Source organism: Pseudopodoces humilis, chromosome 17, assembly GCF_049639895.1.
Source record: "Pseudopodoces humilis isolate 2021_Gansu_Grassland_sample_001 chromosome 17, ASM4963989v1, whole genome shotgun sequence".
Lineage (NCBI taxonomy): Eukaryota > Metazoa > Chordata > Aves > Passeriformes > Paridae > Pseudopodoces > Pseudopodoces humilis.
In genome coordinates, this window is record NC_142216.1 from 17,132,873 (window position 1) to 17,159,853 (window position 26,981).

General features: G+C 48.9%; 1 protein-coding gene and 1 long non-coding RNA gene across 2 annotated transcripts in view; one reads left to right on the forward strand and one right to left on the reverse strand.

Moving 5' to 3' along the window:
• Window positions 1-6,753: 6,753 nt before the first annotated feature.
• On the reverse strand, window positions 6,754-10,564 carry LOC148182991 (uncharacterized). Its single transcript, XR_015774019.1, has 4 exons — window positions 10,025-10,564; window positions 9,599-9,760; window positions 9,271-9,392; window positions 6,754-8,888 (listed from the first exon to the last, which is right to left on the reverse strand). It is a non-coding gene; the product is annotated as an uncharacterized LOC148182991 (long non-coding RNA).
• Window positions 10,565-10,776: 212 nt separating this feature from the next.
• The window catches only part of CTNNA1 (catenin alpha 1), a 117,817-nt gene continuing 101,612 nt past the window's right edge, over window positions 10,777-26,981 (forward strand). The window contains exon 1 of the mRNA XM_005533576.3: window positions 10,777-10,822. The gene's annotated coding sequence lies outside the window, so the exon portion shown is untranslated. The remainder of the gene's footprint in view (window positions 10,823-26,981) is intronic.

Genomic DNA, 26,981 nt, shown 5'->3' on the forward strand with positions numbered 1-26,981 from the left:
CATCCCGAATATCAGCACAAGGAAGTGGCAGTAGTTCAGTGCACAGCCGTGCTTTTCCCCGTTTCTCCATCCTGATCCTGCTGCTGGTCTTTGCACAAGCACCTGTCCCTGGCTCTGGCTGAGGGCCAGGTGTGCCCAGGGTCCCAAAATCACATTGCAATCACACCTGCACTGGGCAGAGGTGCCAGCACCGTCAGGCATGAGGGTGTTAATGAAATAAAACCACTGCCCTGCTAATGTTTTCTACTTTTTCCCACTTTATTACTTAATTCACAGCAGGGCAGTTCCACATCCATCCTCCCGGGATTGGATGTAATCAGAACTGTATTTAATCACCTGTCTCATTAATCCCTAACATTCTGTGTGCCGGCCTCACTAACGGGGCTGTGCAGGAAGGTAGTGCTGAGGTGGGAAGGAATTAAACAGCTTTATCCTAATTGAAGACCAAGCCACAATTCCTCAGCAGCCAAATGCTGTAACTTTTACTGGTTTCACTGCATGCTGTGGCCTAAAACCTCCCACGTGCCTGGAAGAAGGAACAGAGGCCTCAGAGACAGGTGATGCTCCCAGGGACTGGCCAAGGCTTGTCTCAGAGCAAAAGGGCCTTTCCTGCACATCCTCTAATGGCACCTTTGTCCTTAACCCCTGGCAGATGCTGGCACCTGGCTGGTGGTCCAGGTGGTGTGACCAGCTGCAAGTTACCAGGGCTTGTTTCCTTCATGCTTTATCCCTGGACAATGCAGGTGGCAGGAGCAGTTCCTGCTTGCTTCAGGGCACAGGATGGCTCCAGGCCCTCTGGCCAGGGCTGCAGGGGAGAAGGAGGTGGCTGCAGAGCATTGCCATGGTTACGGGCACTTTCCTCATCATCCCTGAGGTTTTTCACCATGCTCAGTGCAATGCACCACAAAGCAGCCGAGGGCAAGGCACTGGGGTTTCAGACCCCTCCTGATGCCCATGTTCTCCAGGACAGGGAGAATGAAGTCTGTTCCCCAGGAGGGAGCAGGGAGAAGGGGTGGTGGTTCTCTCCTTCTGACAAAATCACACTAATGAGGGTATTTAATTTGGCTCCAAACCATCCCTCCACCTCATTGTCCCCATGCTGCTGCCTGTCCATGAGCACTGGGCTCCAGTGAGCAGCTCAGAAAGGGAGAAAGGCTCTACACAGCTGTAATGATTCAATTCTCTTCTAAAGCCATGGAGAATTATTCCAATCCCCATCCAGAAGCCATGTGACACTTGATGTCTTTACATCCTCTGGTGTCTCATTTTTGCTTTTCCTTCCCTCTCCTCTCACTGCTCCTCCTGCCATGTGTGACTGCAGGTTGTGGTGTCTTCCTTCACCAGGCAGGGACCTGCCCGCTCCCCATGCCAGGCCCTTGGCAAGCAGCAGCTCTTCCAAAACACAGGCAGAGAAGAACAAAAGCAAGTTTAGGCAGACAGTCCTCCTCTGGACCAACTCCCACAGGTTTCTTCCTAAAACTGTTAATTCTCCAAAGCATCCCTTTGACACAGCATCTGCAGGTGGGCAAAACCTGTCCTTTCCCCCTGGCCTGCCAGGAGAAGCCTGTACTTAAGGAGCCACCCACCCTACCTTAATAATTGGTGATAATTAACAGCCAGGCATGAAAGCAAGAGTTGGCACACCTCAGGCTCATCATGATTTGGGTTTGACCATGTCCCTGAGCGAACTGGCTCTGTTTTGGAATGCTGGCACCCTGCTTTCAGGCACTACTTGCTCCTCATCCCCCTGTCCAGATCTGAAGACTCTCAGGCATTGTGCAAGCAGAGGGTGATGGGGACCAGCACGTTCTGCTCCAGCACGACAAATGAGGTTATTTTTTTTGCCAGCATTTCAGCTATAAATAATTGAGCATTTTAAAACTCCATTTCTGCCACAAGACTCTGGAGCAAAGGGTTCAGATCTAGTATACAGATATATTTTTAAGCAGTGAGAGATTGATTTGTGCTGCGCCTGCCTGGCTGACACCTGCATTTGGTCACCTCAGAAAGGCTCAGCCCGCTCCTGCAAAGAGGAAAAATTGCTGCTTCCTGAGCAGCCCTGCTGCAATAGCTGTGTGTGGGGAGCCAGAGGTGTCCCAGCCCTGCAGTCAGGAGATCTGCTCTGACACAGCTGCAGGATTGTCTGCCCAGGGCATCCCAGAGCAGAGGAAATGCCAGAGTGGCCCCAGCTGGGGTGGGGAGGGAGCCCTCTGTAGGGAGCTGCCCATGGGAACGGGCTCATGTGCCCCAGGAATGAGCCCACATCCCTGTGGTGGGCTCAGAGCAGCCCCCACACACAGTTCAGGGTTTTTCTGTCTATTACGTGGCTGGTTTCCAGGGAGGAATAACAGCTCAGAGCCTCAAGGCCTTTTAACTGGCTCTTCCTGTTATTGCTTTCTGAAAATAACAATAGTGGGAGGTTTATGTTCCTTCTCCTTTTTTCTTAATTCCATCCTTTCAGTGATGTTACAATTGCTTAAGTGGAGCTTTCCCTGATGCAATGTCAGGGTAAGCTGTGTGGCAGAATTACAGCCAGCTGAATTAGCACTGTGTTTTGTGCTGCTCTCAAGCATGTGCAACAATTATTAATTTTCCAGTGCCTACGTGGGTAGAGTGAAATCCTTCCACCAGCTCCCAACTCTCCAGTTCTCTCCATGCTCTGGATAGCACCAAGACCTGTCCAAGGTGCAGCACGAGCTCTTGGGGTGACCTGAAGTGCCTGACATGGTGCTTGCAGTGCCCTACCCACAGCAATGGGGTACTGCCAAAGAGCTGCAGAGCAGAAATATGTTAAAATTGCCCATACGTTCCCAGAAAGATCCAGAAATACCTTCCTTCTTTTTATCTAATGTGGCCATATACAGAAGATGAGTGAGAGCCTTTATTTCTGGGAAGCCAAGTCCCTCTGTTCTGCCCACGCCTTGAAACCTTGTAAATGAACTGAGGCAGCTCCTCGTCCCCCAGACTAGAATTTCCTTGAATTTGCTTAAAACAATGGACAGAGTGGGTTAAGCAGAGAAAGGACAAGAGAAGACACATTTATGTTCTTGAAAGAGAAAGCCAGGGCAAGGCTTCTGCTCTCCTCATTGTCATCCACACGCAGGATGGACAGATCCTGACAGAGAGGTGAGGGGGAGTTTCACATTTCTGCCTCTGTGTCAAGTGTGCAGATATAAATCCTCTGGAGAGCTGAGGGCAATGCTCAGAGGCCTGGGAAAGCCCCAGACACACCATGTAGGAGACATCACTGAACCCAGCAGGATGCTTCATAAGTCAGAGTTCTCTCTTCCTCCCTCACTTAAGAAAGAGCAGAGATCAGCAGAAAAAAGTTGCTGGGTGTGATGTTCCTGCTCTTGCTACAATACCACAGGAGGTGGGATTTTATCCTGGTTAAAAGGGATCCCGGTGAAAGGATTTATTCAGGTCTTGTTAGAAAATGCTGCCCCATCCTTCCCCTGCCCCAGGGTACAGACACACACAGTGGCCACTTGTCCATGTGGACAAGCTCAAAGGTGGGGAGGAAAAGTGTTTTTTCCTTGATGACTTTCCTCCCAGTAATCCCAGCTGCTATTTGTAAGGGCAGCAGATACCACAGCCTCAGACAAAAGTCTGCTTTTCAAGCAATGTTGTCCCTTTCTATAAGAAATGCTGCCAACTCCTAGAAGTGATAGCTCACAAACAATCAGGGAGAGGACAACGGGAATGCTCTTTGAGGTGCTGTGCAGAATAGATCATCCACTGTACAGCAACAAATCAAATTTAGGGAGCAAGAATTTGGAAACAAATTACCAGCAAGATATTTCAAGCTGACAGCAATTTGGAGCAGCTTAGGTCTGTCTGGTAAGAACTGTATTCCTTTTATTTCCCTATCAATAGCAGCTACCTTATAAGATTGGTTTCTCGTTGATAATTCTGTCTGGAGCAGGAACTCCTGAGTACACTTAAGTTGATAACTCTCTCTTTGATCACATTTCAGTAGCAATGCTTTTCACCTTGACGACGGAATTTCTCCCTTTGGATGAAGTTTCCATGCCTAAAAAGCCACGTGGGTGTGGGATTTCCAGGCTCAGGGAGCTCTGGTGCACTGCAGACGGTGCTCAGACTGGGAATGGCGGAGAGATGAGCTTGGGCCAGGATCTGCAGCACTCATATCTTCTGCCTCAGTTTCCCTGATCCTACAGAAGTATAGAAACTACTTGTAGGTGTTTCTCTTTATGGGAGAGGGATAATTAATATCTGCTGCTGCCACCTCCACGTAAATGCTGAAACGTGAAGGATTTAGGGGGTTTCTCCACACAGCTTTGTGTGCCTGGAGGAGCAGCGTGGAGCTCCGCACGGCATGTGTGAGTTTGGGAGCACACAGGGAAGGGAGCACCGGGAATGGTGCAGCCCCAAGCTCCGAGTGCCCCCACTGCCCTACTCACCCTGGCAGAGGGGGCAGGCGTGGGGCAGGTGCAGCTCAGGTGCAGCTCAGGTGCAGTGCAGGTGCAGCTCAGGTGCAGTTCAGGTGCAGCTCAGGTGCAGCGCAGGTGCAGCTCAGGTGCAGCTCAGGTGCAGCTCAGGTGCAGCTCAGGTGCAGTTCAGGTGCAGCGCAGGTGCAGCTCAGGTGCAGCTCAGGTGCAGTTCAGGTGCAGCTCAGGTGCAGCTCAGGTGCAGTTCAGGTGCAGCTCAGGTGCAGCTCAGGTGCAGCTCAGGTGCAGCTCAGGTGCAGCTCAGGTGCAGTGCAGGTGCAGCTCAGGTGCAGCTCAGGTGCAGCACAGGTGCAGCTCAGGTGCTGCTCAGGTGCAGCTCAGGTGCAGCTCAGGTGCAGTGCAGGTGCAGTTCAGGTGCAGCTCAGGTGCAGCTCAGGTGCAGTTCAGGTGCAGCGCAGGTGCAGCTCAGGTGCAGCTCAGGTGCAGTTCAGGTGCAGCTCAGGTGCAGCTCAGGTGCAGCTCAGGTGCAGTTCAGGTGCAGCTCAGGTGCAGCTCAGGTGCAGCTCAGGTGCAGTGCAGGTGCAGTTCAGGTGCAGTTCAGGTGCAGCTCAGGTGCAGCTCAGGTGCAGTGCAGGTGCAGCTCAGGTGCAGTGCAGGTGCAGCTCAGGTGCAGCTCAGGTGCAGTTCAGGTGCAGCTCAGGTGCAGCTCAGGTGCAGCTCAGGTGCAGCGCAGGTGCAGTTCAGGTGCAGCTCAGGTGCAGCTCAGGTGCAGCTCAGGTGCAGTGCAGGTGCAGCGCAGGAGCAGCTCAGGTGCAGCTCAGGTGCAGTGCAGGTGCAGTTCAGGTGCAGCTCAGGTGCAGCTCAGGTGCAGCTCAGGTGCAGCTCAGGTGCCAAGGGGCACGCTGGGGTGGAGGGGGAGTCGGGACTGACCCCACCCTGCACACCGAGGTGTTTTTCCGGCACTGGGGACTCACCTCGTGCTGACAGCGGTGCTCAATGTGTTAATTACGGAGGGAGGTCATTAATGTCCATCAGCGGGCGGGGAGGGGACGGCACTCGCAGGGAGGAATGTGTTGGGGGTAGGCTGGAATGCAGCAGCGCTGACATGCCCGGAGCAGGAGAGACATAAAAAGAGTGCACTATCCTGTAATTTCCCTGCAATTTCTCCTCGGGAAGTAATCAAAGTTTACGACTAGTCGTGGCAATGCCCGTGTCTCTATTCCAGAAAGAGGTAGATAAAAATAGTTTAGAATCACACTGGGAAAAAGAGAAATTTGACATTCCTTTGAAAACTCTTTGTGGTCAAGTGCTCCCAGCCCACTTTGGCCAAGTTCTTAGTAAGAGGGATGCCAGCTGTGGCTGACAGTCCTTTCGGTTGCCCTCATGTAAGCCAGGCCCTGCTCATCTGCTGAGCAGAGTGATTGGACTCGTTTAATCTTTAGAACTAAAAATGAAGGGATTTGTGCTGGTTCAGCAAAGCCCTGGTTCCCCTCGGGGCTGTGTCAGCCTTGGGACAGGAGGGCTCTTTCCTCCTGGTTTTCTCCATTGCCCCACTTGCTGCTTGGGGCTGGTTTTGACCTTGCTGAAGCCTCACACGATGCTGCTGAGCTTTCAGGGAATGAGCAAGGATTCGGTGTTCCGGATACAGGGTAAGGTGCTGTCAGCGTGGGATTTGTTTCCTCCACTGGCTTCTGCTTTGTGTCTAACATTTGGGAATCAATTACCAGGAGGCAGGAAAGCCTTGATCCAATGATAGTTTAAATTTGTAGCTTGTGAGCCTTTAACACCCCAAATTAAAATCACCCAGTACTTGTTTTGCACTGCATCCTCCCTGCATAACAAAAACCATCTACAATGTTATTTACTCAAGTGGTGCCTTAGAAACTAAAATCTTTTTGTCTGATCTCCACAGATATGAAATGCCCAGTGACGTAACAGAGGCTGCATTTAAAATTAAGAACCTTTTTCCCCTGTGCCCTTGGCGAAGCTCTCACAGTCCCACCTCTACAGGAATCACACTTCAATGGTGCTGTACACCCCTTAGTCTTTACAACATTTTCGGATCTTTCCAGATGGAAAATGCCATAGAAATGTAAAACCTTATTAATTAAAGGCTGAAATAGATGCAGTGTGTGGAGGTCAGTGACTCATGCAGGAGGATTCTCAGGCTTCTGCTATGCATTGCCTCGGGGCACTTTTTTGAATGTTCCCTTCTCAGGGGCTATGACAGTTTATTACACAAAGGCTGTGCAAACCTGGAGGTGAATGCAAACTACTCGGGCTAGGAACAGCAACCAGTGAACCCAGTTCATGCTGAGCCTTTTGGGATGCCATAATTTTCCCTCATTCCATCCCCTGCTTTTTTCAGGCAGCACAGGCATGTGCTGTAGTGTTTGTACAGGGGGATGCTGCCCCATGCTGCAGCCCCTGTGTTCCTGGCCACGCTGGTGTTAGAGATTGCTTCTCTTTCTGGAGGGCCCAGGAGCATTTGATAGTGCAGGAAGAGTGTTTCACTTAGGACCCAGTGATTATGAACCAGGACATGTTTCTAGCAGACAGTTTTCTGTGGAGAGGGTGACAGTGATGGGGAGCACAGCCCTGGCTCTGTGGCTGTGGCTCCCACAGAACCAGTGCTGACCCCAGAGGCACTGCAGCATCACCTGGGTCTGATCCCTGCGCTGCCAGCAGTGCCAGGGAGCTCCAGTGTAGCTGCAGGTGTGCTGCTAAGTCCCTTCTCCTCCTGACTGAGGCTTATTTCACCGAGGTAGGTGCTGTGGTCACAGCTGAGGCTGTGTACCTGCAGTCCCCCCAGAAGCACCAGCTACCAGCACTTCCAGAGTCCTGAGCCATGCATTGCCCCAGGACACTGGAATTTGATTTCTGGCTCTGCACATGCTCATTCCCAGTTGGATATTGCGAGACAATCTTAGTTCTTTACGTATCCAAGCCCTGAAAAGGAATGGTGATGCCTCCCAGCTGCCTGGAACGCTGAGATGAGCACTGGGGAGTCCCAGGAGTTGGTGCCATAGCACACATGAGATACTGGTGCCAGACCCTCATTTTTGTCACTTTGCTATATTGCTGACTTCATCAGAGCCCTCAGTCCTCCAGGGAGGCTGCATTTTGTGGGGGGCCCTAGAGCAAAGCTCACTGGCTGTGAGTCCCTGCCCCGCTGCTGGCCCCTCACTGGCAGCCCAGGGACAGGAGGTGACAGGGCTGTGCCCGGTCACTGCTGCTCAGTCACACAGCTGCTGGCACAGCACGGCTGCCCTGGGGCTGTCCCCACTGCCCAGCACATCAGCCTGCAGAGAGCCTCAGCCTGCTGCTATCTGAACCTGGAGATTCCTTTGGAGTATTTGAAGTTTTTCTTCTCTTTCAGTTCCTGCTGCCCATTCAGCCCCTGTGGCAGGACCTTCAGCTTGCCATTACAACACTCTATATCTTTTCCTCATTCTCTTTTATTTCCTTCCTTCTCCCATCCCTCTCAATCCCCTCACCATCTCCTGCCCCAGCAATCCTGTCTTTGAAACTGATGTGAGAGGTGCAACATTTACTTCTTGCAAATAACAAAACAAAACACAAAACCAAAAAGACCAAACAAACATTTTGAAATGGAGCACAAATGGATGCATGGAGCAACTACTTCCCTTCAACAGTGTTGTTACAGAAACAGAAATTTCAGTTCCAGGTGAGGCACATCATTTAGACCTCGTGTACACTGGGAGTGGAGCTCCAGCAGGTGCTACATAAACAAGCCCCTTCCTACACAGACCCAGCCCAGGATTTACAGGAAAATGCAGCTCCCCTGCGGTGGCTACACCCACACGGTGTCTCCAGGTGGCCCTGGCCGGGGATTGCCCTTGTGCACACACCTGAGGAGCAGGGCCAGGCTGCCTGGAGCTGGATCCTCCGTGGGTGAGAGTAGGAGCTTCTGTTGGTGTTACACAAACCTCCCTGGGGTATCAGTGTGGCCACCTCGCCTCCCTCTCCCTGTCCTCTCCCCTGCCTACCCCGTGTTTTCACCCAGTGAAAAAGGGCAAGAAAAACATTTTAAAATCCACCAGGGAAATGGGATTATGAAACCACAAACACTGTCACGGGAAGATCTGAGGTCAAGCAGCAGGCTTGTAACTCATTTCAGAAAATGCATTCGATTTCAAGCTGCCAATGACATGGGCTGGATGGGAGGTGTGAGCTACTGTTGCTGGGTGCCTGTCTGAACACCCCCTGCATTTTAGTCTTGTTGACAGAGCCCAGTGCTGTGATTCAGAGAGAGCTGTTAATTAAGAGACAAAGTCCAATCTCAAGCTAGCTGGCTCTATTTTTACATAATTTTATGTTTTGTTTGCTGAGCCTTTTAACTCGCTCCATGAACCAACAGAGCTGCCAGCTGATCTCCCGCTTCTGCCTTGACTTTTCAGTGGTGCAGTGCAGAACACGCGATTCTCTACAACTCCAGGCCTTCTACTTTTGAATCTGTAGGTTTAAAAAGGATTTTTTTTTTTAAATCTGACATTTTGTCCTGAAAGGATGTGAGGCACACAGAACTGCCGAATGTGGAAGCCATCACAGGAGGCCAAGACATGATATTAAAAGGAGTAATGAAAGAAAGCAAGCTATTGAAGTGTAAACTCCATTTCAACTGAGAGTATGCTACAGACAGAAATGAGTAGTTTGGATCCCTGGTGCAATTGACACCAAATATTAATGGTTTGGTATAAGCAGGAAATACAATGAAGTTAAAAAATCTGTTTTCCATGTGTTTCCATAGGAAAGTCTGTTTGTTGAGGCACTGAAGACCTGCATTTTCTTTAATAACCTGTATCTCAGTCAGTTTAATTTCAATTACAGATCTCACCTTCTTCTGACTAATTTCACTCATTGACAAGGCTGGGCTCTTGATCCCTATTTTCTTCCTGGATTATAAAACAACAGTACTCTGCTTACTTCCTTGTCTTGGATCCCTTTCTTGGATTAAACCTGCAGGAAGGAAAAATGCAATCAAATTCGCTGCAGGACATGGTGTTCCTGCAGGAAAGGCTTGTAGAAATATGGCAAAGATGGGAAACAGAGCCCTGCAAATCCCATTGAACCAGGGTCTGGAGGAAAGTCACAGTCCTGACCACGGTGTGGTCACCTGTGCTGTGACACTGACCTTGGGCCAGCCCCCTCACTCAGTTACATACCTTGAATAAATCTTCCTTGTAGGTTACTCAATCTCTCTATTCTTTGCTTAATAGCAAAGGATGGAGCATGTAGATTCAGGTATCTCAGAAGTGCTGGCAAATGAGTCATGAAATGTATTAAATTTATTCAGTTGTCTTTACAATCCAGTACAAGTGTAAGTTCTGTGGAAAGATTTGTATTAAAAACCATCTCAAAACACACCACAGAAAGTCCCAGAGTAATTTGTTGCAGGGTAAAAACAACCGCTCTCTCTCACAACAGGCTCACTGAGACTTTTCAAAGAAAACTTTGAAACAAATTATCGCATAAAGACAAGTTCTTCCACCTGCAGACCTGCCTCTCAAGTCAAGGCTGGGTTCACAAAACATTCCTCTCTTCTTAGAGGGGCTCCTGTTGCCCTGCTTGTACCCGGAGATTCCTCTCACCTGTAGCCTTGTTATTAGAGACATCTGGATGAAAAGAAGGCTTTTCCTAAAGCAGCAGCTTTCAGGAGGGTGAAAATATCTAGATTTTCAAAACAAAATACCAATTCACAAACCCAGGGGAAACCCGGCTATAACTTTCCCTCTGTCTCCTTCAAATCCCTGCATCCATCAGTTCTCCTCTCTCCAAAGAGCCTCGGCATGCTGCACTTAGGAGGACAAGGCCAGGTTTTGACTTTGAATTTATTGATTCTATGTCAAAAGTAGCATCCTAAGAGACTGGGCTGGGGGCGGCCGGTGGAGGGCTGTGAAGGGAGGCTGCCCGAGGGGACAGGGAGCTGTGCCAGGCTCTGCTCCGGGGGTCTGGGAGCTTTTAGGGTGCCCTGCTCGGGGTGAGGGGGTCTGGTGGGTCCCTGCCCGGGGTGAGGGGATCCCGTCTGTCCTGCCCGGGGTGAGTGGCTCCTGCCCTGTCCGAGGGGGTTCCCGCTTGTCCTGCCCGGGGTGAGGGGATCCCGTCTGTCCTGCCCGGGGTGAGGGGATCCCGTCTGTCCTGCCCGGGGTGAGGGGCTCCTGCCCTGTCCGAGGGGCTCCCGCCCTGTCCCGTCCCGTCCCCGCCGTCCCTCACCTGCAGGCGGGCGGCGCCGGCAGGGCGCGGGGGCGGTGCGGCGGGCGGTGCCGGGAAGAGCGGCCGGGCCGGGCGGGGAGGCGCCGGAAGAGCCCATTTCCTCCGCGGGACGGGACAAAGCGGCGGGGCCGAGCGCAGCCAGGGCGGCCGCCACCACCCAGCCCAGCTCTGCCCCGGTAAAGCTGCGGCTTTCGTACTTAGAAACTTTTAGGCGCCGGGCCGGGCCCCGCTGCGGCGGGGTTGGGGCGGGGGGGGCGGAGGATGGGAGCGTGGGAAGGGAGCCGGGCGCGGCTGTGGGGAGGCTGCGCTGTGCCGGGGCCCGCGTGGGAGCGGGGCGGACCGCGGCTCTCGGGGCCGCCGAGCGCGTTCTGCCGCGGGAGAAGCGCGGCCCGGCCGCTGCCGGCGAAGTTTCGGTGCGGCGGGCGGTGTCCAGGCCCCTCCCCGGCCGGCCGGGGCCGCCCCGGCGCCGCTCCCCGGCTGCGGGCAGGGCCGGGAGCCCCCCGGGAGCGCTCCGTGGCTTTCGGAGCCGCGGCCTGTCCGGGCGGCGCCGCCGGAGCCGGAGCGAGCCCTCCTCCGGCCCCGGCCGTGCTGCTGATCCCGTACGCGAACAGCCGGGAACACCCCGCGGCCCCGCCTGGCTCCGCCACGTTTTGTGACACCCATCGCTAATCCCCTCCTGTGCTGGGAGGCGAGAGCCTCTCCTTCGCTGACAGAAAGTTTCGTGCTACTTTTCCCGACCGAAAAGTAGGGAGAGCGCGTCCGCTGCTGGGTTCTGTGCGACCCCCGTGTCTGCTGCCTGTGGCCCTGGGCTCCCTGGGCCACCCGCCTGTTACTTAGTGCTCCTACCAGTCCAAAACGCCTCAAATCTTTCGGGCCGAAAGTTTGCGGGAAAGTGCGTGTTCCCTAAACTAAATGTTTAGTGAAGAATCGGATGCGATCGAGGCACGGTTCCCTGCCTGTCTGCCCGTACAGCCGTGCCCAGGACGTGTCTCCTGGCGAGGGTCATCGATCGCTCCGTGGCCCAGCTGGGCCGCGAGCCCCGGGACCGTGTCCTCAGCCCGGCTTTCGGAGTTATGACTCCAGGCGTGTCTGGGCTATCTATTGAACCAGTCTGGGAGCTCTTTGCTGCCCTTCCCCCTTCGTTTGGCTTTGCCTATTGTTTTTTTTTTGGGATGGGAGTTGTGCAGGAGGTGTTTCCTGGGTGCTTCAGTCACTTGTGCTCTAGTTCCTGGTTTCCTGTGTTTTTCCTGCACTGGGACTGGGGAGGTGGGAGAGGCTGGGCTCCTCAGTCCTGCTGGCTACACCAGGCTCTGGAGTTGTTTATTTCAGTTCCTGCCTTGCTTTGTAGGCAGGATTGTGTTGATGAAGGTGAAAACCCAGCTCATTTTACGCTGGGTGAAGTCTTTGCTCTGTCTTGGGGCACCAAGGCCACGTTAAGTGTTTTGTTGTACTTATTTCACCCTTCTGAATCGAAACATCCTGTTTAGAAGGACATACTTTGATGTTGAGTCACTGTTCGACATTTTCAAAGAAACAGTTTCTAAAACATCACAGAAATGTTTTGACTTTTCTCAGCGGAAACAGACAAAGGTTTAGTAGGTTTTGTTTTTAGAAAGGGTTTGCTCTAACCTTTTCCATAACAAACAATGTGCTTTCAGTCTTTACATTTTTTTTTCAGCCAGCTCTAATAATAGGCTTCTGCATTGGAGATTTAAAGTTTACACAAGGTGGCCGGGGGGAGCGCAGTGGGCAGAGATTAGAAATCCTGTGCTCAAATCGATGCTTTAAAATACAAATGTAAATACCTTCCTCACAATGAATTTTCAGGCTTTGAAACATCAGCATTTCTGTGCTGACATGTGTAAGGACAGACATTAATGTGCAGTTTCTTCATAGGGCTTCTGTTGGTCTGATAAAGTTAACTGGGAGATGTAATAGAAAAGTAATTTGTGTTTTTTCAGCAGCATGAATATCTTCCTTCTGCAGCTGTAAGATCGAGAAATTGATCTTGCAGAGGAATCCGCATTAAGTTGAAATGTTTATGAGCTGGAAATACACTTTAGTGGGACTTCAGGCCTGCCTTGAATTTATATCTACTGTTACTGTTTTGATTTCTAAATGACCTTTCTTGTGCAGAGAATTAGTCAAGATCACAAAAATACCAAATGGCCAAAGCAGCCTGCTCATCATAAGTGGCCAGAGGGGCTGGTCTGGAGCGAGAGCCCACGTGGCCATGCTGTTTAGGATTTGCTGGATTCTATTTTACTGGCATCTCTCAGCTTTGCTGGACACCAAAGGAAACATGATGAATAAAAGAGGACTGAGTGCCATTTTGTTAGGGACAGTCACTCAGCATAATGATGAATCACAGACTGGTTTGGATTGAAAGGGACGTTAAAGCTCATCTGGTTCCACTCCGCTGCCATGGGCAGGGACACCTTGCTGCCCAAACCCTGCTCTGAGCCCTGTCCAACCTGGCCTTGGATGCTTCCAGGGATGAGGCTTCCTGCTTTTGTGCCTTAACTGACATCACTCAAAATCTTGTGCTGCAGAACTTCAGTGTTGAGAGTGTGACCTTGAAGAATGGGATGTGTTACTGCTCTGGGAATTCACCCGAACTGTTCTACAGCTAATCTGGAATAGCTCCATTCAGTGACTTTATAGCTCGTGCGTTGGTTAAACAGCATTGCAGCTTTAGAGAAAGTGCAGATGTTTGATAATTACTACTTTTAACTCCATACTATTTTAATCCAGCAAATGAGATTTAAAATAGAGCTACCACAAAATTGTATGCTAGCACCCTGACTGGATGAGCTCCTTTGGAAAGACAAGCACTGAGAGTGGCCTGCTGTGTCACGAAGCAGAACTGGGTGCAGATGGATTTATTGAGGTGAAGGAGTTGCAGGAGGAATGCAGTCACTGAAACTGGAAGTGGGATTGTTCTTCTCGAGTGACTGAGACTCCTTATCTGCTAGTCAGGGTGAGAATGGGTGTAACTGTGATTTCTGGTGTGCAGAAGGTTAGTCCAGACTCTTCTATGGGCAAATCTGATAGTTGAATATGATTCATAATTCCTTGTGACTGGTGGATTTAAAGAGCCAGCTACCTTTTCTCTCAATATGATTACATATTTTTGCTTGTTAATCCTAGATGCATTACAGAAAACATCTGTTAGTCCTTTGATATGTGTTTATAAATATCTCTGGTGGAATTAGAGGAGTAACCTTTTTTCCCCATGCTTTGTGAAGTGATAGACATTATTCAATATACAGATCTAAACTAACACAGTTTGCTAAGCGAAATTCTCCCCCAGTCTGATGTTCCCTTTTGTTAAAATTCCTCTAATTTACAAGACAGCTACTTATTAATCAGTTAGACTCCCAAGAGCCTCTTCTGAAAGACTTTAAATTCAGGGATCAATGCCTGAATTTATCCAAAGTATCCTGGGTTTATCCAAAGCACTGTGAGCAGCAGATGGAGGGCAGGGATTCTTCACCTCTTCAGGTGAGACCCCCACCTGCAGAGCTGCCCCACCCCGGGCCCAGCACAGGGAGGAGCTGGAGCTGCTGGAGCCAGGCCAGAGGAGGCTCCAGGATGAGCAGAGGGATGGAGCAGCTCTGCTGGGAGGAAAGGCTGGCACAGCTGGCAATGTTCACCTGCAGAGGAGAAGCTTTGGGGTGATCTCAGTGTGGCCTTGCAGGGCCTGCAGGAAACATGGAGAGATAATTCCCAAGGGCTGGAGGGACAGGACCCGGGGAATGGCTTTCCACTGCCAGAGGGCAGGGTTAGATGGGATATTGGGAAAAATTCTTGGCTGTGAGGGTGGGCAGGCGCTGGCACAGGGTGCCCAGAGCAGCTGTGGCTGCCCCTGGATCCCTGGAAGTGTCCAAGGCCAGGCTGGATGGAGCTTGGAGCAAATTGGGCTGGTGGAAAGTGTCTTGCCCATGGCAGGGGTGGGGTGAGATGAGCTTTAAGATCCCTTCTCACCCAAACCATTCTCTGATAAACTCGGGGATGGAAAAAGCAAACATGAGGCCAGCTGTATCTAAAGGAATAACCATTAGCAAGGCAGAGAGTGGAACAGTGCCCATGAAGCCAAGCTGGAGAGCAGCTGCTTCTCTGGCAGCTCTGCTTTAGGGCATGGAGTGGCACAAGGACAGGGGAGTGTTCATGTTACAGCCCAGGATGAGTGAAACTCCTGGCAGTGAGGGGCTTGAGAACAAAGCAGACACGGATCTGGCACCAGTGGGGCAGGTAGGATTGCACTGGGCATGATGTGAGATCTCAGCTTGTGGTGTGCTGTTCTTCCCAAAGAACACCCAGTTTCTCAGCAATCAGTGCCCTATTATGGAGTAGATCTGCATATGACTGTATATGCTTAAGAAGAACTTCTGTGTGGAGCTGATGTTGAGCAAATGAGGAGTTGATATGGAGCAAATGAGATTTTGGTGCAAATTAGGGTAGAAGAGGCACCGTTGGTGCACCCTGTTCTAAAGTAGCCTTCAATAGCTAGTTTAAAGAACAGGCGGAAACTAATGAGCTTGGTGGGTGGGTAGGTGCTGAAGGGTCAGGAGAAATAAAAAAAATATATTTTTTTTGCCTGGAGGTTAACTGAAGGAACTGAGGGGAGATTGTAGGCCCTGCAGTTCTGCCATTGCTCAGCAGGTCAAGAGGAAGCTCAGGGAAATACTGAATTTGTGGCTTTCCATTTCAGTCAGTAAGGGTCAGTGCTATCAGGAACGTGTGGCCTTGATGGCTTGTGTGGTTTTCCTTGCTCCGCCTTCCACTGCTGTTCCCACTTCCCCGAGGGCTCAGAGTTTTCATTCACTTTATTCTGAGCACTTATAGAAGTGATATCTATGCAGATCTAAGGCTCTAGGGGGGAGATTCTTTTTCTATATCTTTCTCTGGTTGATACAACCTGAGCACAGAAGATCCACTTAAATAAATGGTCTGCACAAGGGCTGCACTAGCAATGTAGCTTTACAGAGCCACAAAGGTCAGTTGAATTTTTCATGTAAACAGGGCTGAGCTGTGTGCCTATAAAACGGTGTTTAACCTGCGTAACACTGAGCAGGTCAGTATTCATCTTAGCAAAGTGCTCTTGAGATCTCCAGCTGAAGCTGTAGGTGGGTAAATGTTTTTTTTAATTGACTGGAATATTGAATTCAGTGCCAGCGTTGTTGAACAGCAGAGGAGAGAGCTGTGGTGAGCTTAGAAGCAAGAAGGTGAAAGTGGGTGTGAGTGCAACTAATCAAGATGTACAAGCTGCCAGTTTTTGCCCTCTTTCTTGCAAGTATGTCCATGTAATGTATGCTTGTAAAACTAATCCCTTTTAGCATGACTTAAAGACCTCGAGAGTCATGCTGCTCAGTGCTGAAGGGTTGCTCCTGGTCCTGGATAATTCATGATGGGCTGTGGATGTGTGTGCAAGTGACACATCTCATAATAACTTCACTTAAAACCATACAGTTCATTCCAACTTGTATCTGATGTCCAGATGTTTTGGAGTCTAAGCAACCTGAAACTTTAATTATTTATTCATTTCAAAGGTGAGAAGTTGAACAGTGAACTGGAAGTGGTGCACAGAGGGCTTGGTGTGTTCTGATTACTACAGCTGGGAGGTCTGTCCTGCCATGACCCTCATCAGGAGGTTCTGGTTGTACTGGTCCTGTCAATTTTTTATCAGCCTAGCCCTTGTCTGAGGCCCTAAGTTACAAGCCCTTCACCTGGTCTTGGCTGAGCCGACTGTTAGCAGCACTGAAGGAGGGAATAAAGCAGGAGCTCTGCCTGTTGCACCGTTGAGCAGTATCCTCTGGCTCTTTGATGCCTTTGTGGAGTGATGGATGCTCTGGGATGCGGTTTGGGGTCTCCTTCTGGTCGTAATTACTGACCCCTGCCACTTTTCTTTTTACTGATCCCTACAATCATTTATCATCATTTATCTTCCCTCCCTCTTATCCTCCCTCACCTTTTTCCTGGGTGGTGGCAGTGTGTAAAGCCATCCCCAAAAGTGAAAGCAACAGGCAGGCAGTAAAACAAACAATAAAACCATGAGAAGAACAAACAAGTAGCGTTGCTTCTCTACCAAGGTCCAGCAGTTTAGGAGGCTCCTGAGGCAGGAGTTGGAGTCTGGACTGGCTGTTCTGCAGATGTGCTTGGTGGCCACAGTGGCCAGTGCTGGCAGGAGCCCACATGGCTCTGACAGTCCTGGCTGCAGGTGCAGAGCCGCTCTCCTGTCACATGGTCAGCTGGTGACTCCTTGGCTTTAACATTTAGAAACCTTCTGGGTCAAAGGACTTCATAAAAGCTACAAACAGAATGAAAGATACAGAATATCTTTTGAGTGAAAAGCAGGAATCTGGTTTGGCTCTGTGAGAGGCTCTGGAGTAGTTTAAATTTTGGTACAAACGATGGCTTTGTAGTTCCTGTCACTTCCACTCTCTGGAAGATGTGTTTAATTAGAAACTACTGCCCTTGCAGATGGAAACACATTTCCTAAGTAACATTAAACAATGCATCCTGAAAGTGGAGACCTGGGGAAGGCTTTCTTGGACAGTGGGCACAGCCTGTGTTTGTTACTCCATGACACTTCACTGCTGGTGGAGTCCTCAGTCACAAACCTCTTTGCACAGGCACAGAGAAGAGTGCAGTATGATTGTGAGAGGGGTTCTTCCCCTCTCTCCTAGCTGGGGGTTAGGGAGGAAAAATAATTACATGAAATCCAATAAGAGTAGCACAAAAAAAAAAAAAAAAAAAAAAGCTAGAGGGTTTATTTGTAGCAAAACAGAATAATGCAGATTAGTTGTGCAGGGTTCAAAGCTTATAACCTCAAGGAGAAAAAGTTAATTTCTGGTCTTTATGCATCAGTACTTTAGTGTCAGGTGTTCTAAGCCTGTTTACTTAGTTTACAGAATTGGTTAAGACAATTTGAATATGATTATTTGATTAACAGAGTATTATTATGGGCCTAGGGAAAAGTCAGTGGCTGTCAGTGAAAGATGCAGTGTTCAGCAGAACCACAGGCAAAGCACTGGTGCAAAGCCAACGGAACAGGATTTTTTAGGTCATCTGGTTTTTGTTCTGTATGTTTGTCATGTTTCCTGTTCCTGGGGGTGAAAAGAAGGGGTGGAGAGAGAAAAATGTGTCTTTAATCAGATTTGAGTTGGTTTCTACTTAGTAAATGGCTTTGTTACTATATTAAATTTTTGTTATTTTTTTTTCCCCAGCAAGACCATCCAAGCAGTGACTCCTTTTTCTCAAACCTGGTTCCTTCATGTTGTTTTTATGGAATGTGGGTGGGACAGTGACTTTTGTTTTTTTAGCAGAAGTTGCTGTAGTTGGTCATCTGTCTGTGAGGGCAGTGACTCGGAAGGGTTTCTGCCCAGGCAGGTCATGCTTAGCTCTGACTCCCATGTGCTGTGGCGCACCTTTAGCGAGTTTGTACTTGACAGAAGGTGCTTATGGCTGTGCAGGAACTCTGGAAATCATTCCAAAATTCATCACAGCACGGTGTTTTTACTATTGCTTGCTCTGCTCTTCTGGAGAAGCCGTAAGTTGTGAGCAGTCGGTGGCCCAGCGTTGCAGAACCCACAGCCTGGAGGAGATGGGGTGTCAGGGCGTGCAGCCTTAGCGCAGGCACTGCGAGCTGCCTCACTCCTCCAAACCACGCTTGTGCAGCCCATTCATGCTCACTCTTTCTTCTGGGGTTTGTTTTTGTGAATTCCTCCCTTCCCCCTCCCAAACTCACGGTGTGTTGGTGGAGCTGCAAGTTGAGAGTTGTCTGAGGGCGTGTGGTGATGGTGCAACTCTTCCTGTGAGAAGAACTCATTGTTTATAGCTCAGAGATGTTGCTGAAGGTTGTCCTGAGCACCAAGGGAAAATCTCGGTCTCCTCACCTGTGGGGTTTGTTACTTTTTTCTTTAAAAAAAGCTCCTTTGTAATTTTCAGCTAAGACTGACAGAGTGTTCCTGAATCAAAGTGGAGGACTGCAAAAGGACTTCTGAAGGAGTTTTCATAGGAAACCTAGAAAACATTTTACTTTGAAGAGCCTTCACACTCATGTTCTCCTTTTGCTTCAGTGGGTGTTTCTAGTAGGTTTTGCAAAAGGAGAAAAAAACTGGAGAACTTTTTCCATTCTTAAAACACAGAACTTTTAGTTATGTAGTCCTTGGTTGCTGCTATGCTGAGCATGGAACTGAGGGAGAATATGGTATTTAGTCTCTGGTGATACAAGGCTGTCCATTTGTTCCATGTTTAAGTAAATTTTCATCAACCCCCTAATTATAGGGAGTCTTTTTTCTTAATTTTTTTCCAAAACATGTGTGTTGGCTCCAACAGCTCCAGTATTTGTGGACTCCTGACAGTTTTAAATTGCTAATGAAGGACTAGGTTTCGAAGATGTGGTCAGCTAAAAGCACTGAAGGGTATTGCATAACAGCATATCAATTTAGGAATGAAAATGCAGTTTGAGTGGGGTCAGATTCTGGTTATTTCTGACTCTTTAGCATAAACAGCACTTTTTATTGCAGGCTGAGTGCTGAAGAAGATCAGAACAAAAATCCCCAGGTTTTCTTTTCCCTTTATTACCAGCCATCAGTGAGGTTTTGCAGGCTAAGCAAAAATCAATTTTGCAGCTGTGGCAAATTCTTGTGCCAGCTGATAAAGTGGACTAATTTATAACAACCTTTTTCTTATTTAACATATAGTTGTGGCAAAAATTATCTTGTTAAAAGGTTGCCCCTTCTTGCATTCATTGTTAACTTAAGGTTGGTAATTGGAACCTGTGCTGGCATAGTTTGGGGTTTGAAAGGCCATGCTCTGAAGCCACAGCCTAGTTATTATATCTGCACTGAGTGCCTGTCCCTAGGGTCTGAAATGTCTGCTGTGGTTCAGAGAGTGCCAGAAAGCTGTTCTTTAATTCTTTCTCAGTGATTTTAGGGAAGCTTCATGGAGTTTTCTGCCTCAAGAGTGGAAAGAGGCACTGACGGTGGAAGGGCTCTTGGTAGTTGAAGTCAAGTGGTCCAGCAGATGCACAAGAGTCTCCTGGGTTCTGACATCTTGTGTCCAGGCTGAGCCCCCATATTGTGGTGTGAACCTACAGTCTGAGCCTACAGCTTCAGTGTGAGAGATGTGGCTGAGTAGGGGCTGAGGTTGGGAGGTGGAAGCTGCCATCTCTGTAGAGAGAAGCTCGTGAGAGATGTTGCTATTTGCTTAAACTGCAGGTCTGGTGTCCTTCATGGCCAGAGCCTCGCAGTCCTGACCCAAGGAGCAGCTAAATACAGCGGTTACACATCTGGTAGTTACTTGTTCTGATCTGGGAACTTTTCTTCTGTGGTGTTACTGAAGGTCTTCAGCATAAAACGCACAAACATGCACGTGAAGGCAGAGTGAGTGGTTATTATTCATAACAACTATTATTATATATATTATTATTCATAATAGCTTGCTGGTCATGACACATCCTTTCTTCCCAAATATGAAGTTCTTCAGCCAGAATATAAAAATTAATCTCAGTTCTAGAGGAGACTGTCCTTTTTACAAAGAGCATGTGTGTCTTCTAAAGCACTCTTGATACCCTGTCAGTCTTCTTTATGGGGTTGGGATCGTGCATGAGTTTTGGAAACTGAAAACTGCAGAAATGAATTGGAAGTTTGTTGGGGCTATCCATATGGACAGTTAAATGGGTACAGGCCTGAGTTTGGCTCTGTATTCTTTCAGGGTGTCATCCATGAACTGGAGCCTTAGTGTGACATAGATAAGTCACTAATTGCTCGTGCTGCCTGTGATTTGTCTTCCATGCACCTCCTTTCTAGATCCTTTGTAGTAAAACAGTTCTGTCAGAAAAGAAATGATCCGGGCTGAACACTTGCATAACTGTTGGCACCAGCATCTGCCAAGCAAACTTCGTATTTGCCACTGTGAAATCTCTGCTGAGCTCCCAGGACCAGCACAGTGAAACTGCTTATGCAGAGCCTGCCTCCAACCCTGAAGCAGCAGCAGGACCTGAGTGGAGTGAAAACTGTAGTGACAGAGCATGTTCCCGATTCTGACTGATGAGGAGTCACTCTAATCCCCAGAACTGTGACAGTTTGGAAGCTGCTAGGAGACACAGACTGCTTGGGAGAGAGTGAGGCACCTTCATCTGCTGCTGTGCCCTGTGCCTGCTCCCCTGATGCTGCGTGGGCTGGGCTGGGGCTCTGCTGCCATGGGGAAAAGGTGAGGAGCTCCCTGTGGCTGCTGCCTCCGCTGGGAGAGAAAACAGAGTCAGGAATTCCATGGATTTTTGTAGGGAAACTGGATTAAGTTTCATCTCTCAATTCAGTAGCAAGGTCTAAATCAGTGGAGAATAGGGAAGTGTTTGTCACTGGCTGTATCAGGCTGTCTGTCTGATGAGTGTTTCAGATACCTCTGTGGGTCTTCTCTACAAGAGCAGCAGAGAAAAATTGATGAAAGCAGATTAAGAGACCTGGAACTGGGATGGCACTGGTGAGAAACAGGCTTATCTGAACCTGAATGTTGTCCTTTTTCTTGGGTGGCTACTGCAGTTTGTAGGGAAAAAAACCCCAAAACAAAAGGCGTAGTGAAGTTGAATAGACTCGAGTGGCAGGAAATTCCATCAAGGAAAACATGGTCATTGGTTTCTACAGAAGGTGGTTTTATTCAGTGAAGTTATTTCCCACGTGTTTATCCAGGATTTGTATAGATACCACACCTGAAAGTTTAGTAGAATTGTATTCACTGAAAACCAGGAGTTTGGGATGAGGTGGAGATGGTCTTACCTTGACACCAAGCAGGACATGGCTGGTGTATCTACTCACACCTCGAACTTGGAGGCACTCCAGAGTTTAATAACACAGGCACAGGCAGTACATCCCACCTTTGCCACCAAGACCTGAGTCTCGTAAGACAGGTTCAACTCAAACTCATCCTGTACATACAAATAGGGACTTTACCACAACATGACCCCCGAGTTTGTATTAACATCTCAGAAATTCTAGCAGTAAGGATTTCTACTGGGCTAGTACTTGTGTGGCATTTTTGGTGGGGGCAGGGTTTGGTAGCTGAGCAGATGGAATGTAAGGTTGAAGGCTACGTTAGAAGAGGATGACTCTCTTTTTTCAGTTGTGTATACTTGATGTTAAATAAAACCAACTTAAATAAAACCTGCTTAAATCCTCCTTGGAAAGCATCGCATACACCAAACATCCTTGACTTGCAGCTATTTGGCTGCCGAGTATTGCTTTATTTGTGGAACAGGGCAGACAAATTAATTTGGAGACTGTGAAGGGAAAGAATGAAACTTTTTTATTTTATGGATACTCTTAGTTATATGAAAAGCAGTTTTGAATTGTCCGTGGGCTGTATGAAGCCCCAGCATGTGAGCTGAGTTTTATTGAAGTGTGCCTTAATCTCTTTGAAACCAAAACTGTTCAGAAGGTTTGCATTAATGGTGTGTGTTAGATACCCAGCTCCTGAAGATCTTTGATCTCTTGTCTATCACATTCAGCAGGGGTCAAGGATCCCTGCTGGTTGTCAGGTGGGTTGGGTATTTGGGTAACAAGCCAAGCAAAAGGATTCCATTGGGAAAGAGGGGTCTGGGTCTTTTTCTGTCTGGAGGATAAAGCTGGGTCATTGTGTTGTGAGTCCCTCCATGTTCCATTCCCAGTGATGGGTGATAGAGTTATTATGCAGTACAGTATATTTAGAGACAGTCTGGAAGCATGGTAGGAGACCAGATTATCCTGCAAAAGGAGTGGGACTACTTAAAGACATAGGAGAGAAAGAAACTGCAAAAAACTGTGGTGAAATACCTTTTACTGCGCATCGGCCCCACAGAGTGGGGAACAGCTGAGGAGTAGCAGCAAGGCTGTTCAGGTGGAGAATGTCCTCCCAGGTATAAAATGTTCTTGTCCCACGTTCTGTGTTAGGTATTTTGGCTAGCACAATGCTGGAATTCAGCGTGTGGTCTATTGTGCCAGGCCAGGTCAGCTCCTCTCTGTGCCAGTCAGACCATTCCTTGAATACCGGCTTCCCTGAGAAAAACCAGGAAATCAGTGAGTGCAGCTAAAAGCTTTTAGAAAGCAGCCTGGCAGGAGAGTTAAAATGTGAAGACTGACAGCAGATCTCATGTTAAAGACATTTCAGGTAGCACAAGGTGGTGGGGCTGAAGCACAGGAGATAGGCAGTTATTTTTTGCTGTGTAACCCAACGAGATTTACGCTTGCCTGGAGGTGGGGTGGCTGCAGGATGGTTTGGTACAGGGCAGGTGGAGTGGATTCACTCAGTAGTGTCTGAGATACGGCCAGTCCTGCCTTCAGGTGTGTGTGTGGGAGTGCAGCCTGGAACAACAGGACCCTGAGCACTTAGGCCTTTCTGTGATTTGTTGGGGTGCAGAGCTTGCTGTTTAAATTGTGCTTCTCCATGGGCTTTTGGAAAAGCCTTGGGTGCCTTCAGGGCACTTTTGCAAAGCAGCTGCAGAGCTGCATTCCTCTGCTTGCCACTATCTAAAAATTATTTGCATGCCAGTATTATGGAAGTAGATATCTGAAATTATTCTTAAAACCTTGAATTACCAGTTTTTGAAAACACTCAGACCTTCAGTTGTGGCTTTTGGAAGGAGCGCTGTGCACATCACTCTTGGTGTGTTCCTGGCAGCCCCAGCAGCTCAGACATCTCTCTGTTCATCCTTCCCTCCAAGCAGGGCTGGGGCCTGCCCTGGGGGACACTTCAGAAGCAGAACTCATCTCTGTGCTGGTCCTTCCCTGGGCAGTCCCACCTTCCCCATCAGGACAGGAACCTGGGAAGGGAAGTTTTAGTTAACAGCTTACCCCAAGACTCAGCTCCCTGCATTGGCTCACCCCATCAGGCCTGTGCCAGTGTGGGTCTCTTTGGGCAGGGAGAGGAGCAGTAGGGTGGCAGCAGTGGTTGATTCAAGCAGAATGGAGACTTGTCCTTAAATTTTAGCTGTAGATGAGATCTTGACTGTTTGTAGAGAGTTGTCCAGGGATGATTCTGCTTGCAGATCCTTGGCTGGAACAGAGCTCTGGAAGTGGCTTCTTTAAGCTCCTGCAAGTCGCTTCTTTAAGCTCCTGTGCTGTCCCTGCCCTCGTGTCCTTGCAGGGCACTAAGCCCCAGTGAGACACTGCATTGCTATGGAAATCTATGTTGCAGTAATGAGGACCATCACGAACAGGAAAATAACCCAAAGGGTTTGCAGTTAACCTGCTGGGCTGGTGAGCATGCTTGGAGGTTGGGACTTCACATGTCTGAGCAGCAGATGTGTGGGGAGCACATTCCTGCTCTCTGCAGAAGCTCTGCTTGATGCTCAGTTTTCAGTGGCTCCTGGTTCAGCTTGGCTGTGGTATCCAGCTTTGCCCCGTGTTCCCACTGCAGTGGCTTTGCCAAGGGTGCCAGCTGATGGTGCCATCTCCCCTTGCCATAGCGCTGTCTGTGGTGGCATGGTGAGCCAGATGGGCATCTCAGCCCACCTTGCAAAAATGGATTTCTTTCCCTTCAGCCAAATCAGCCCTTCCCCATCTGGTTAATCACTCAGGCGTGGGGAAAGCTTTGCCAGTACGGAGGGGGTGTGATGTGCAAATGGGAATGAGTTCCTGGAGGGTTGTGGGAGGATGAACATTGGTCTTTAAGCAGCTTTTCTGCTGCTTACGAAACCACAGGCTGGGCAACCACAACTCCCCGTGCAGTGGTGTTGTTCTATATATTCCTGCACTTGAGATTCAGCGCTGTTCACTCTTCCTCTGTGTGGTCCGTGCTGCTTTGTCCTTGAAATGTGTGGGGCTGGGGCATGGAGTTCCCATGTGAGTTGGGCTGTCCTGGCTGTCAAACCAGTGCTGCGCTGCTCTGCAAGTGGGTTCCTCCTCCAGAGGATGTCCTCTTTCCCTGTAGGTGTTGGAGTGACTGCAGTGGGGTTGTGGTGTGCTCTCTAGGAGCCAAGGGTTAAGCACTCTGCTCCAATATCCCACAGTGTGCTTTGCTACCGGTTCCCATGTTTGAATTCACTGAGGGAGAGCTTGAGCAGTCACAGGGGAAGGGCAAGTTCCAGGGAACTGGGGGGAATCCCAGCCATGCCATACCAGGGCCCTGGCATTTGTCCTTTTATCCCCTAAGCCCATCTCACCCATGTGTTGGTAACCTATAGCCTGTTCCTGTATTCTCCACAAGTATTTAATTGAATAAACATATTTATTGCAATGAACAAATGATAGCCGAGCCATTGCTGCCAAACAGGCTATTTGATATCAAGCTTTGCTTTTTAGATAAATTTCAATAGCACTGCTACTAAGTGGTTTTATAGACCATTACTTTTGGCCAATTCATGAACTATCATACTAACGTGTTTTCAGATGAATTGCCTTTATTATCCTACTAATACAATTAATGTATCTTCTCATGGTTACCTTGTCCTGCACGTTGTTTCTGCCAGAGGTGTAGCAGCATTAACTACACAGAAAAAGCCTTTCTTTAGAAACCTGCTGGGCTTTCCAGAGCCCTGGCTCTGTTTCTCAGAAACCACAAAGGTTGTCAGTGTATTTTTCTTGGCTTCTTGCGTAGGAAGCATTCGTGCCAAGCTAATGGGGAAGGAATAAAGCATTGAAATTCCTTGTGGAGGGTGGGAAGCTACCTGGGGGCGAAGGGCATTTCACAGCATGCCCTGTGCCAGCATCTGGGCTGTGGCACAAGCCGTTGGGGAGTGAAATGGAAAGGGGGGACTGAGAGAGAAGGTTAATTAATGAGTTCACAGTGCTTAGAGGCCGCTGTCAGAGGTAGGGTAGGACAGGAGGTGACCACCTCCTCCCCTCCTGTGGCTCCCTGGGGGCTCTGGAGCTGGGAGCCTTCACCTGCACCCACTGTTTCTTCAGTGCAAACCATCAGAAGGGTTACACGTACACCAGCATCAGTCAGGCTCTTTCTAGTCTCTCTTTTTTTAAGCTTTCAGCTTCTAACATTTTTCTCCCAGCAGTGTGGGCACTTGGAGCATGGGTGTAGTGGGGAGCTGAATTCAGCTGGGTGGATATTCCTGCCTTGCACCTTGTGAAGTCGTGTTTCAGTGTGTCAGCTGTGGTCAGCAGTGCTGCAGTGATCTCTGCCGTGGGATGGCTGGGGAGCAGCCCTGGGCCAGCTGAGCCTGAGCTCCTCCAGTGCCCCAGAGCTTTTATTCTTCCCTGGGAAAAAAGCAGCCCTCCTGTGCACAATTAGCTCTTGGGGTCGGGAGAGAGCAGTTGGTTGTTGGTACGTGTTGTAAACATTGTTGGTTACCAAAATTAGTGCCTTGCCTCCTGCTTTTGAAAAACAACGGGATGTTGTGCTCGTCTGGCAGCTTGGGGACATCTGGTGCTGTCAGAGCAACGTGACTGCTGAGATGCTGTGCAGGCAATGCCCTGGCCAGAGAAAGATTAAAAATATCAGCTAATAAGCTTTAAAATGACCTCTACAGTAGGTATTTAGGAAGATGGGTCTACAGAGATTTAGGAAATCTATTTTTCTTCCTGACTTCTTTCAAAATAAAAAGTTACAAATGTAGGTTTAGTCTAATCTTGAATTTTGAGGTCAGCCCAACACAGGAAGATCTAGAATCTATTATGTCTGAAGTGATATGAATTGTTTTTATGGATCTGTAATACTTTAAATCCATTTTTTACTGAAATTATTGTTCAGTTTATTCTTTTGTTGTAATGTGCAGCATCATGGTGTTAATCCAGAGATTTGTTGTAGTTCCTTATTTTTAGTTCTATTTTTTTTAGATTGCTGGTCTCTACAGCAGAGCTATTTTAGTAGTTTCACTCAACTTTTCCCATAAGTATGTTTGCTGTTCCGTTGGGATGTTGATATAAAACTGTAACGGGAAGGAACGGCTCAGTGACAGCTTTGAACAGATCTCTTCATGCAAATCTGCTTTTCCCTCCTATGCAAATGTTAAGAAGTGTAATAGATATGTAAGCTGTTAAGTATGAACCAGCTGGATTTTCTGGCTTTGTGAGGCTTATATTCACTCCTTTACCTTTGTAGTCCCCAAAGGTGAGCCGAGTGAAGGGGGAGGTGCGTGGGTTGGGTTGAACCTGGCTCCTGCTTTGGCAGAGCCTTTGGTCAGTGACTGGTGGAGCTGAGGATGTGGGCAGCATTCTGGAGCTGCTGAAGGATTTCCTTCTGCTCCCCCATGCCTTGGGTTGTGCCTGAGGGCTGCTCTGGGGGCACAGGAGAGCTGGCCCTGGATGGGAAGTGGTGCAAATTTGGCAGTGGGCACCCAGCTTCATTGGCAAAGTGCCCCCACTACCTGTGGTCCCTCTTCATTGCTTGGGGACCAGCAGTGAGTAG